We start from the raw sequence: 9,639 nt of genomic DNA, 5'->3' as shown, positions 1-9,639 counted from the left end.
GTCTGTTTGCACCTGTAATTCTTGAGCTGTCTGATCGGATCACCCAGGACGCATGTTGATGCCGGGTGGGAAGACTCGGCCTAAAGCTGGCAACTCGTGGTCCGATCGCAGCCAGATGTCTGGATTAAAATAACCAAATGGAAACAGCCTCACTGTGGTCATATCATTTTGTTTGGTCCGGACTGAAATGTCTCAACACCTACTCCTGTGGAATTTGTCATAAAAAATGTATAATCCTCAGACGATGAATCCTCATGACCTGAGGTTTTTCCTTTAGCGCCACCATGAGGTTGACAGTTTAAGGGATTTAACAAACCTCTTCGTCTACATTTTACGGTTGGTGAGTTGGCCGATTTCATTTATTTCAATGTGTCTACTTTTTTGGACAATAAAAAACAATGAATGAATGAGCAGATAAATGATTCAGTATTTCTCCACCAGGGTTTTATTCCTGGCAGCAGACGGGGCTTTGAAAAAAAAAAAAAAAAAGAAGCTTTTAAGTCTTTATTTAGGGGAATAAAACAGAAATAACCCAAACACATTGGTCCACTCACTGGCTTCTTTTAGAGCTTTGAACTGCATCTCGCAGCCTGTTTATCTTCTAACAGCGCCTCAAACTGAATTTTATGGTTCTGTAATTTCCCAGATAGTTTCTTGGACAGAGATACATAATCTGGTGCTCCCTCTGGGAAAAGACACAATGACGGCGGTTATTTCAGTGAGAGCTCAGATCGGCGTGTCGAGTCCACAGTATAAACATGTGCTCATATCAGGAGGAATTCCCCTCAAAGAACTGCTCAATTCGCATGGAGCTTTGTGGAAAATGCATTTCAGCTGTAAAACTAAATAAACAAAACTGAAGTGCTCGCAGTGTGTGTGTGTGTGTGTGTGTGTGTGTGTGTGTGTGTGTGTGTGTGTGTGTGTGTGTGTGTGTGTGTGTGTGTGTGTGTGTGTGTGTGTGTGTGTGTGTGTGTGTGTGTGTGCCTCTCTGTCACAGTGTTTCCCACAGGTTGAAAAAAAATGACTGGTGGTGGGCAGAGCGACGTGTGACTGATGCAGTTGAGAAGTGAGGAGTGTGACCCAGGTTATTTTCTATTTTCTACAGTAACAGTTTACAAATGTCTCGCTACACCTCACATGCACTCTTATCAGTAGATACTACAGTTTACAGATGTCCCCTAAACACCTCCAAAGCAGTTTATCAGCAGATACTACAGTTTACAGATGTCCCCTAAACACCTCCAAAGCAGTTTATCAGTAGATACTACAGTTTACAGATGTCCCCTAAACACCTCCAAAGCAGTTTATCAGTAGATACTACAGTTTACAGATGTCCCCTAAACACCTCCAAAGCAGTTTATCAATAGATACTACAGTTTACAGATGTCCCCCAAACACCTCCAAAGCAGTTTATCAGCAGATACTACAGTTTACAGATGTCCCCTAAACACCTCCAAAGCAGTTTATCAATAGATACTACAGTTTACAGATGTCCCCTAAACACCTCCAAAGCAGTTTATCAATAGATACTACAGTTTACAGATGTCCCCTAAACACCTCCAAAGCAGTTTATCAATAGATACTACAGTTTACAGATGTCCCCTAAACACCTCCAAAGCAGTTTATCAGCAGATACAACAGTTTACAGATGTCCCCCAAACACCTCCAAAGCAGTTTATCAGTAGATACTACAGTTTACAGATGTCCCCCAAACACCTCCAAAGCAGTTTATCAGCAGATACAACAGTTTACAGATGTCCCCTAAACACCTCCAAAGCAGTTTATCAGCAGATGCTACAGTTTACAGATGTCCCCCAAACACCTCCAAAGCAGTTTATCAGCAGATACAACAGTTTACAGATGTCCCCTAAACACCTCCAAAGCAGTTTATCAGTAGATACTACAGTTTACAGATGTCCCCCAAACACCTCCAAAGCAGTTTATCAGTAGATACTACAGTTTACAGATGTCCCCTAAACACCTCCAAAGCAGTTTATCAATAGATACTACAGTTTACAGATGTCCCCTAAACACCTCCAAAGCAGTTTATCAGTAGATACTACAGTTTACAGATGTCCCCCAAACACCTCCAAAGCAGTTTATCAGCAGATGCTACAGTTTACAGATGTCCCCTAAACACCTCCAAAGCAGTTTATCAGCAGATACTACAGTTTACAGATGTCCCCTAAACACCTCCAAAGCAGTTTATCAGTAGATACTACAGTTTACGGATGTCCCCTAAACACCTCCAAAGCAGTTTATCAGCAGATACTACAGTTTACAGATGTCCCCTAAACACCTCCAAAGCAGTTTATCAGTAGATACTACAGTTTACAGATGTCCCCTAAACACCTCCAAAGCAGTTTATCAGTAGATACTACAGTTTACAGATGTCCCCTAAACACCTCCAAAGCAGTTTATCAATAGATACTACAGTTTACAGATGTCCCCCAAACACCTCCAAAGCAGTTTATCAGCAGATACTACAGTTTACAGATGTCCCCTAAACACCTCCAAAGCAGTTTATCAATAGATACTACAGTTTACAGATGTCCCCTAAACACCTCCAAAGCAGTTTATCAATAGATACTACAGTTTACAGATGTCCCCTAAACACCTCCAAAGCAGTTTATCAGCAGATACAACAGTTTACAGATGTCCCCCAAACACCTCCAAAGCAGTTTATCAGTAGATACTACAGTTTACAGATGTCCCCCAAACACCTCCAAAGCAGTTTATCAGCAGATACAACAGTTTACAGATGTCCCCTAAACACCTCCAAAGCAGTTTATCAGCAGATGCTACAGTTTACAGATGTCCCCCAAACACCTCCAAAGCAGTTTATCAGCAGATACAACAGTTTACAGATGTCCCCTAAACACCTCCAAAGCAGTTTATCAGTAGATACTACAGTTTACAGATGTCCCCCAAACACCTCCAAAGCAGTTTATCAGTAGATACTACAGTTTACAGATGTCCCCTAAACACCTCCAAAGCAGTTTATCAATAGATACTACAGTTTACAGATGTCCCCTAAACACCTCCAAAGCAGTTTATCAGTAGATACTACAGTTTACAGATGTCCCCCAAACACCTCCAAAGCAGTTTATCAGCAGATGCTACAGTTTACAGATGTCCCCTAAACACCTCCAAAGCAGTTTATCAGCAGATACTACAGTTTACAGATGTCCCCTAAACACCTCCAAAGCAGTTTATCAGTAGATACTACAGTTTACGGATGTCCCCTAAACACCTCCAAAGCAGTTTATCAGCAGATACTACAGTTTACAGATGTCCCCCAAACACCTCCAAAGCAGTTTATCAGCAGATGCTACAGTTTACAGATGTCCCCTAAACACCTCCAAAGCAGTTTATCAATAGATACTACAGTTTACAGATGTCCCCTAAACACCTCCAAAGCAGTTTATCAGTAGATACTACAGTTTACAGATGTCCCCCAAACACCTCCAAAGCAGTTTATCAGCAGATACAACAGTTTACAGATGTCCCCTAAACACCTCCAAAGCAGTTTATCAGCAGATGCTACAGTTTACAGATGTCCCCTAAACACCTCCAAAGCAGTTTATCAGTAGATACTACAGTTTACAGATGTCCCCTAAACACCTCCAAAGCAGTTTATCAGTAGATACTACAGTTTACAGATGTCCCCTAAACACCTCCAAAGCAGTTTATCAGTAGATACTACAGTTTACAGATGTCCCCTAAACACCTCCAAAGCAGTTTATCAGTAGATACTACAGTTTACAGATGTCCCCTAAACACCTCACATGCAGTCTGTCGAAACGGTTAAATCAGCAACACATTTTAAAATTCTTCCCTGACGTCTCTGAAGAGTCACAACGTCGCTCCAAATCTCTGTCGGCAATTCTTGACGGAGACAAACTTCAGTGTTTTTTGTCTTCTGTTAGGGAACTTTTCAAACTTTGTTATAATTTTTTTTTTTTTTAAATTAAAAAAAATAAAAATAAAAATAGACGCGTTGTGTAGCGTTCGACCGGTGACACGCCGGAAGTAGGAGTCGGTACTTCCGGATTTCGAAATAAGGGATTAACATTATTCATGAAATTATAATTGTAACATTATAAATGTACCTTTTAGGAAGTGTTGAAGGATGGGACACACAAGTACAGAAACCTCTCTGCAAATATAGTGGTAAGATATGAAAAATCCAAGTAATTAGAAAAGTTAAAGGTAATCTGTGATGAGGTTTTGACAATATTTCTAAAATCTTGGCTATATCACTGAGTGATAGTTTAATGTTGATATTTTTTTTTTTTTTTTTTTTTTTTTTTTTTTTAGGGCCGGTGACCAAAGTAAGAACTGCAGAAGAAGAACAGAGGAGAAATTGTCTCCCAGCACCACCTCTGCTGAAACGATAAAGGAGCACGTGAGAACTGTAAACTCATTCAGTCACTCATGCACGTCATCGCTTTGTAAGTGTCATTGTCATAATTTTCTAAATGGCAGAATTTCCCAGTCACACTCGTTATCTGCGAGGACGAGTCCGGAGAGGCACGAAAATCACAAGAAAACAAGTCATTTCGGGGGAGAAATAAGAAAACAAACCTAATTAGATTAAAGAGGGAACAGAGGAATGAATGTGGACATAAGATGCACGGCGGAGGCCCAGAGAATAATGACTGCCGGCAGACACCAAATAACATCTGGAGCTTGACGGAGCACCAGCAAACACTGCAATCACAAAAACTAATAACAAGCGTGAGCAGGAATATTACAGCATTTACAATTCAATCTGAGCCGAATACGGATAGAAAGGCAAGAGATGAGGATGCGAACGGCAACAATCGGGTTAATTCTGACCTTTTCCTGAAACACGAGAACTGAACGGGCAAAAAATATGTAGACACCCAAAGATTACGCCCAAATCTGATTATTAAACACCTCATTCAAGATCATCTGCTCCGACAACAGTCTCCCATACAGTCACATGAGCATGCAAGCATCCAGCACTGACGTGGAGGTTCAGTTTGGATGGGGTCTGAGCACCGTGCAAGGCCGGCCATGTTCTTCTGCATGAGACGGGGAAAACGCATTGTCACGTTGAAACAGGAAAAAGCCCTTTCGGTGACTGCTGCTACCGAGCTGGAAGCAAAATAATGTTTACTGTCCACATAGAATAACTAGAATAGGTCAGGTTGCAGTTTGCGTCCATGATTTGTGATGTAGGCATGTATGAATACAATTAATTTGACTTGAGCTTTGTTCAGTTGTTGTTCTGCTGTGTGTCGACTATATTAGTATTTCAATTCAGAAGATCTATACAATAAGATTAGTGTCACCAACTCAGTATCTAAGCAAATGTGAAATATGGTCACGATCTCCTCTTCTTCTGAGTTATGGTGCTGAAAAAAGCTTCAGCAGAACAACGTTGATGTCCGAGCGAAGTTGACCTTTGACCTTTTTTTAATATAAAAATGTCATCACTTCATCCTTTTAGACGTTATGAATTTCTCATATATATGAGTGAGGTCACTTTGACCTTTGACCACCAGGTTCTAATCAGTTCATTTTTGAGTCCAAGTGAACATTTTCCCCCAAAATTATGAGGTTCCCCTCAATATCCCGAGAACGGGGACGTACGAACAACCCTGTCGCTGGTGCAGAGACGTCCAAATGTTATACGAGGTTTTCTGACTGCATTATCTGTCCGGCTTGTTTGTTTACTTGGAAAAACTACCTGACAGTAAAGCAGAAAGCCAGAAAGCAAACACAGCAGCAGTTACTAATAAAATGAATGATGGTTTCGCTCTCTTTAAGTGCAGCAAACCGTGACGGAGCGATTGTGAGGATGCAGAGACATTGAAACAGAAGCAGTTAAACACAATCCAGCATCCTTCACTTCATTATTTACACTCGCACTGTTTTTTTAGGTTTTTTTTTTACTGCTTGACACCATATGTCTCCAAAAAATAAGCTATTTGTCAGGAAAAAAAATGAATTGAGGGCCATGTAAATTCATAACCTCAACCAAATCCCTATTATTATATAACATAATGAAAATCTGGCTTTATTGTATTTCAGAAGTGGAAACATTATCCTGCTTTTTAATATAACGCCACAATTTAAAGTAGTCTAATGTCATTCCTGAGTTTCAACATGTTTACGGCCAATTTTTTTAACTACTGGTTGGGACAACCCAAACTGCTAAACCTTCCCCTATTAATAAACCTTTTGTCCTCCCAGTCATGTTCTTCAGTAATCTCATGCTGCTTTTGCTTTTGGCCCTGTAGGGGACTTTAACACGGCCTGTGGCGCCCTCCAGTGGTCATATACGGAACATCACACTGTGAAATGGAAAAAAAAAAAAAGATGGCTGCAGCAATCCAGAAATCTCTCTCTCTCTCTCTCTCTCTCTCTCTCTCTCTCTCTCTCTCTCTCTCTCTCTCTCTCTCTCTCACCCACTCACCCACACACACACACACAAAGCGCACCGTGCGTCAAAGTCCAGTTCCGGTTAAATGACGCGCCTGACAGCTCTTCCACGGTCACACCCGTGATATTTCTGATTATTGCGCCTCACTGGGAAAATGCAAATTGTTCAATTAGCATTTTGGGACACTTATGTGCTCCCTGCAACCTGTGGAGAGCGTTGTACGCTCAGGGGTTCATTTGGTGGAAGATATTTGGAGAAAAAAATGAGGTGGTTTTTAGTACCTTTAAAACTCCCATGGCATCTTTATAATATTCAGGATATATAGTATTTTCCATTCGAACAACGTTTTAATATTAGTGTTTGTAGTTTTTTTTGTGGCTTTAAAATGTATAATTTGCCGCTGAATTATGTATTATGTACCGAGCATCATGTGTTATTTTCCCTTGGACTCCTTCAACTTTACTGCATCACTATCATTCCTGGGGTTTAAAGTTGTACTGCAATATGTTTTGAATCTCGTTAATGTGTTATTAAACGGGAAACGCCCTCTTTCGTTATTTCCATTCCGTCTGAAGTGGTCCTACACTGGCAGAGCTGAGATCTTTCTGTGGCACAAAGTGATTTGGATTGGTGTGAGTGAGCTAGTGTCAGAGTCAGGGAGGCGGGCGTGGGGGGGCCGTGGGGGGGCACACTCGGTGTCTCTGCTGTGACTGTGTATCACTTCAGACGCTCCAGACCGAATTAAAAAATGCGCTCCTCTGCCTTGTCACCAGCGTTGTGCGCATTTTCTTGACAAGCCCGTTGTTCCCACAGCATGGTGCTCGGACTCCGAGGCTCCTCACCGTCCTCACACACAACCATTAAACTCTCCCGGACGCCTAATTAAGACCGCAGAGCTCTCGCAGCAGCGCCGCGCAGCACCTGTTCCCACCTTCACAGAGAGAGAAGGTAAGTTGTTGTTGTTGTTGTTGTTGTTGGTGGGGGTTTTTTCTGGGCGGAATTTTAAACAAAGACAAGTGCGACCGGTTGTCCTGCTTTTAAAGGAAGAAGAAGAAACACAAAAAAATAGATTTCGTGAAGTGGGAAATGCAAGCGGGAGTTCCTGGAGAGTTGGCACATGCAGGATGGCTGCAGGCTACACGGGCTGTATTCATATTTTTCTCCTCCCTTTGAAGGTCTCTTTTCTCTGCTCAAGTTCAAAGCGCGTTGGCGTTTGTTGTTTAACGTAGTTTCCGGTCAGCAGGGGACGTCTTGGTAAACAATGCAGCTCGGTGATTCACGGCTATGCTCTCCCCCCCCCCCCCCCCCTTGACAATTAAAGCTGCGTCAATTAAGCAATTAGTGATCCAGGACGGTCACAAATGTTTGATAGTGGTGGCGTAGCAGTCAGATCATTTACAATACAGCCTGCCCACAACTGAAGTAGTGACGAAATCTGATTAAGAGGGATGTTTTCAGCCTCCAGAAAAGATAATTTCCTGGTTTTGTAGTGAAGAGTCAAAGCGGTTTTAGTCAGCCACAAGTTTGTTCTCACCGAGTAGACTGAATTTTTCCTCATGAACATGTGAGTGCTGTGCTGCCAGTTTCCGTTCCTCTAAATAACGCAAACAAAAACCCTAAAATGGGATTATTTGCATGCAACAAGCAGAAGTTCAGGTTTCCTGCCCTGAGTCAAACCCCAGCAGAAATCATTCAAATCTCCTTTACAGCTTTAGAAGTGAACTAATGAACGTTCATCCACCTGTTTTTGGCTGAGCTGCACTTGTGGAGCCAGGACAGTGTTCAATTAGCCACTCAGACCTTTTATTTTCAGAGTATTTTGATCTCTTGTCTCCCCTCTGAGGGCAAAGTGAATGTAATCTAACACCATTGGACTGTTACATAACTTTAAAACTGAAGTGCCATCCTGGCTGCGTAGGAGTAGATGTGATGTTCCCACTTCCTTGCTGTTGTTTTGCTTGTTAATTATGAGAGGCACATTACTGTAAGTGGCATTTTGTGACTTTACATGACTTGATTTTCCTTTTCTTTTTTGTTTTTTCTTCTGGATTGGATGCAAGACGAGGCACCGAGCAGGACTGATTGCTTTACAAGTCCTCACCGTTGTTATCGGCTATACCTCCGTGAAGTCTGTGATTTGTTGAGCGTGCAATGACATGTTAATCTTGAAAGTGGCATGACCAAATGTGTATGTGTGTGTATATTTATGTGTGTGTGTAGGGGGGCTGCATTCTGCCCTGTGTTGTGTAGGAGGAGTGCAATCGCAGAGTGCCCAAGCATGACGCTCAGAGCTGTTGGACAGAGTTCAGTCCTTTTGCTGAGCAGTCTGTCCTCGGTGCTGGATGTGGTGCACAGACAGACACCTTACAGTAACCTGACTCATGTAAATGGCAGGCTTCCCCCATCGCAGCGAAGAGAACTGTGTCACCATCATTAAAAAAAACAACAACAACAACAACACAACACAGAAATCTGTTTCATTCCTGGAGCAAAATGTCCACCATTTTGAGAAATCTGTCGGATAATGATGACTGGCAGGAAATAAAAACCCGAGTGTATCTAACTTTGCGGGTAGAAGCCGTTTTGGGCAGCAAGTCAAATTGTTATTAAAGATAAAAGCAGTTTAATAAAAAAAATATCAACCAGCACCATCAATAGGTTCTGTAGATGATGTTACATATCTTAAGACAGACTTTATTAATCCAACAGTGGGGAAATTTTGTCGCCACAGCAGCATAGAAAGACAGTTAGGAAACACATGTTTACAAATACGTATACAATAAAATGAGATAGATAAAAATATTTTTTTAGAAAAAGTATACTGGTATATATATTAGTTTATGACTGGGTATCTCGGGCCAAAACAACCAGTATAGTAACAATGAGAACTCAAGGGGCCACAGCGCCCCCTGGCAGACGGTACAAGACCTGCACGTCCACACGTATAAGTTGGAAGAAAAAAAAGTTTTAAGCACTCGTTAACAATGTTCATTTTTAGTTCCAAACTTGCCGTCTGGTTGGAAGTAACACTAATATCAGACAGATGTGTCAATCGTTTCACAGACTGTAAACCCCAGCAGGTGCGAGCAAAAAAAAAAAAGACAGACTTGTATTTCTTGTAGGAAGCAATCAAAACCTTCAGAATCTATAACAGCAGCATCTGTTGCACACACAGTGATGGACTCGTATCTCTGTGGACCGTTTGCCTGTTAGAGAGCAGAAAG

The 9,639-nt window shown here is 41.7% G+C and overlaps 1 protein-coding gene across 1 annotated transcript in view; it reads left to right on the top strand.

Annotated features, from left to right (window-relative positions):
* The first annotated feature begins 7,102 nt into the window (after positions 1 to 7,102).
* Positions 7,103 to 9,639, top strand: part of rin1b (Ras and Rab interactor 1b) — a 29,807-nt gene continuing 27,270 nt past the window's right edge. Inside the window, exon 1 of the mRNA XM_069714820.1 lies at positions 7,103 to 7,363. The gene's annotated coding sequence lies outside the window, so the exon portion shown is untranslated. The remainder of the gene's footprint in view (positions 7,364 to 9,639) is intronic.

This window comes from Brachyistius frenatus, unplaced genomic scaffold (assembly GCF_029030835.1).
Source record: "Brachyistius frenatus isolate BFR_SWC_R1_liver_20210118 unplaced genomic scaffold, ASM2903083v1 Contig_135, whole genome shotgun sequence".
In the NCBI taxonomy this organism is placed as follows: domain Eukaryota; kingdom Metazoa; phylum Chordata; class Actinopteri; family Embiotocidae; genus Brachyistius; species Brachyistius frenatus.
Note: the sequence above shows the minus strand (reverse complement) of the source record. Positions and strands in the feature narration are given on the sequence as shown.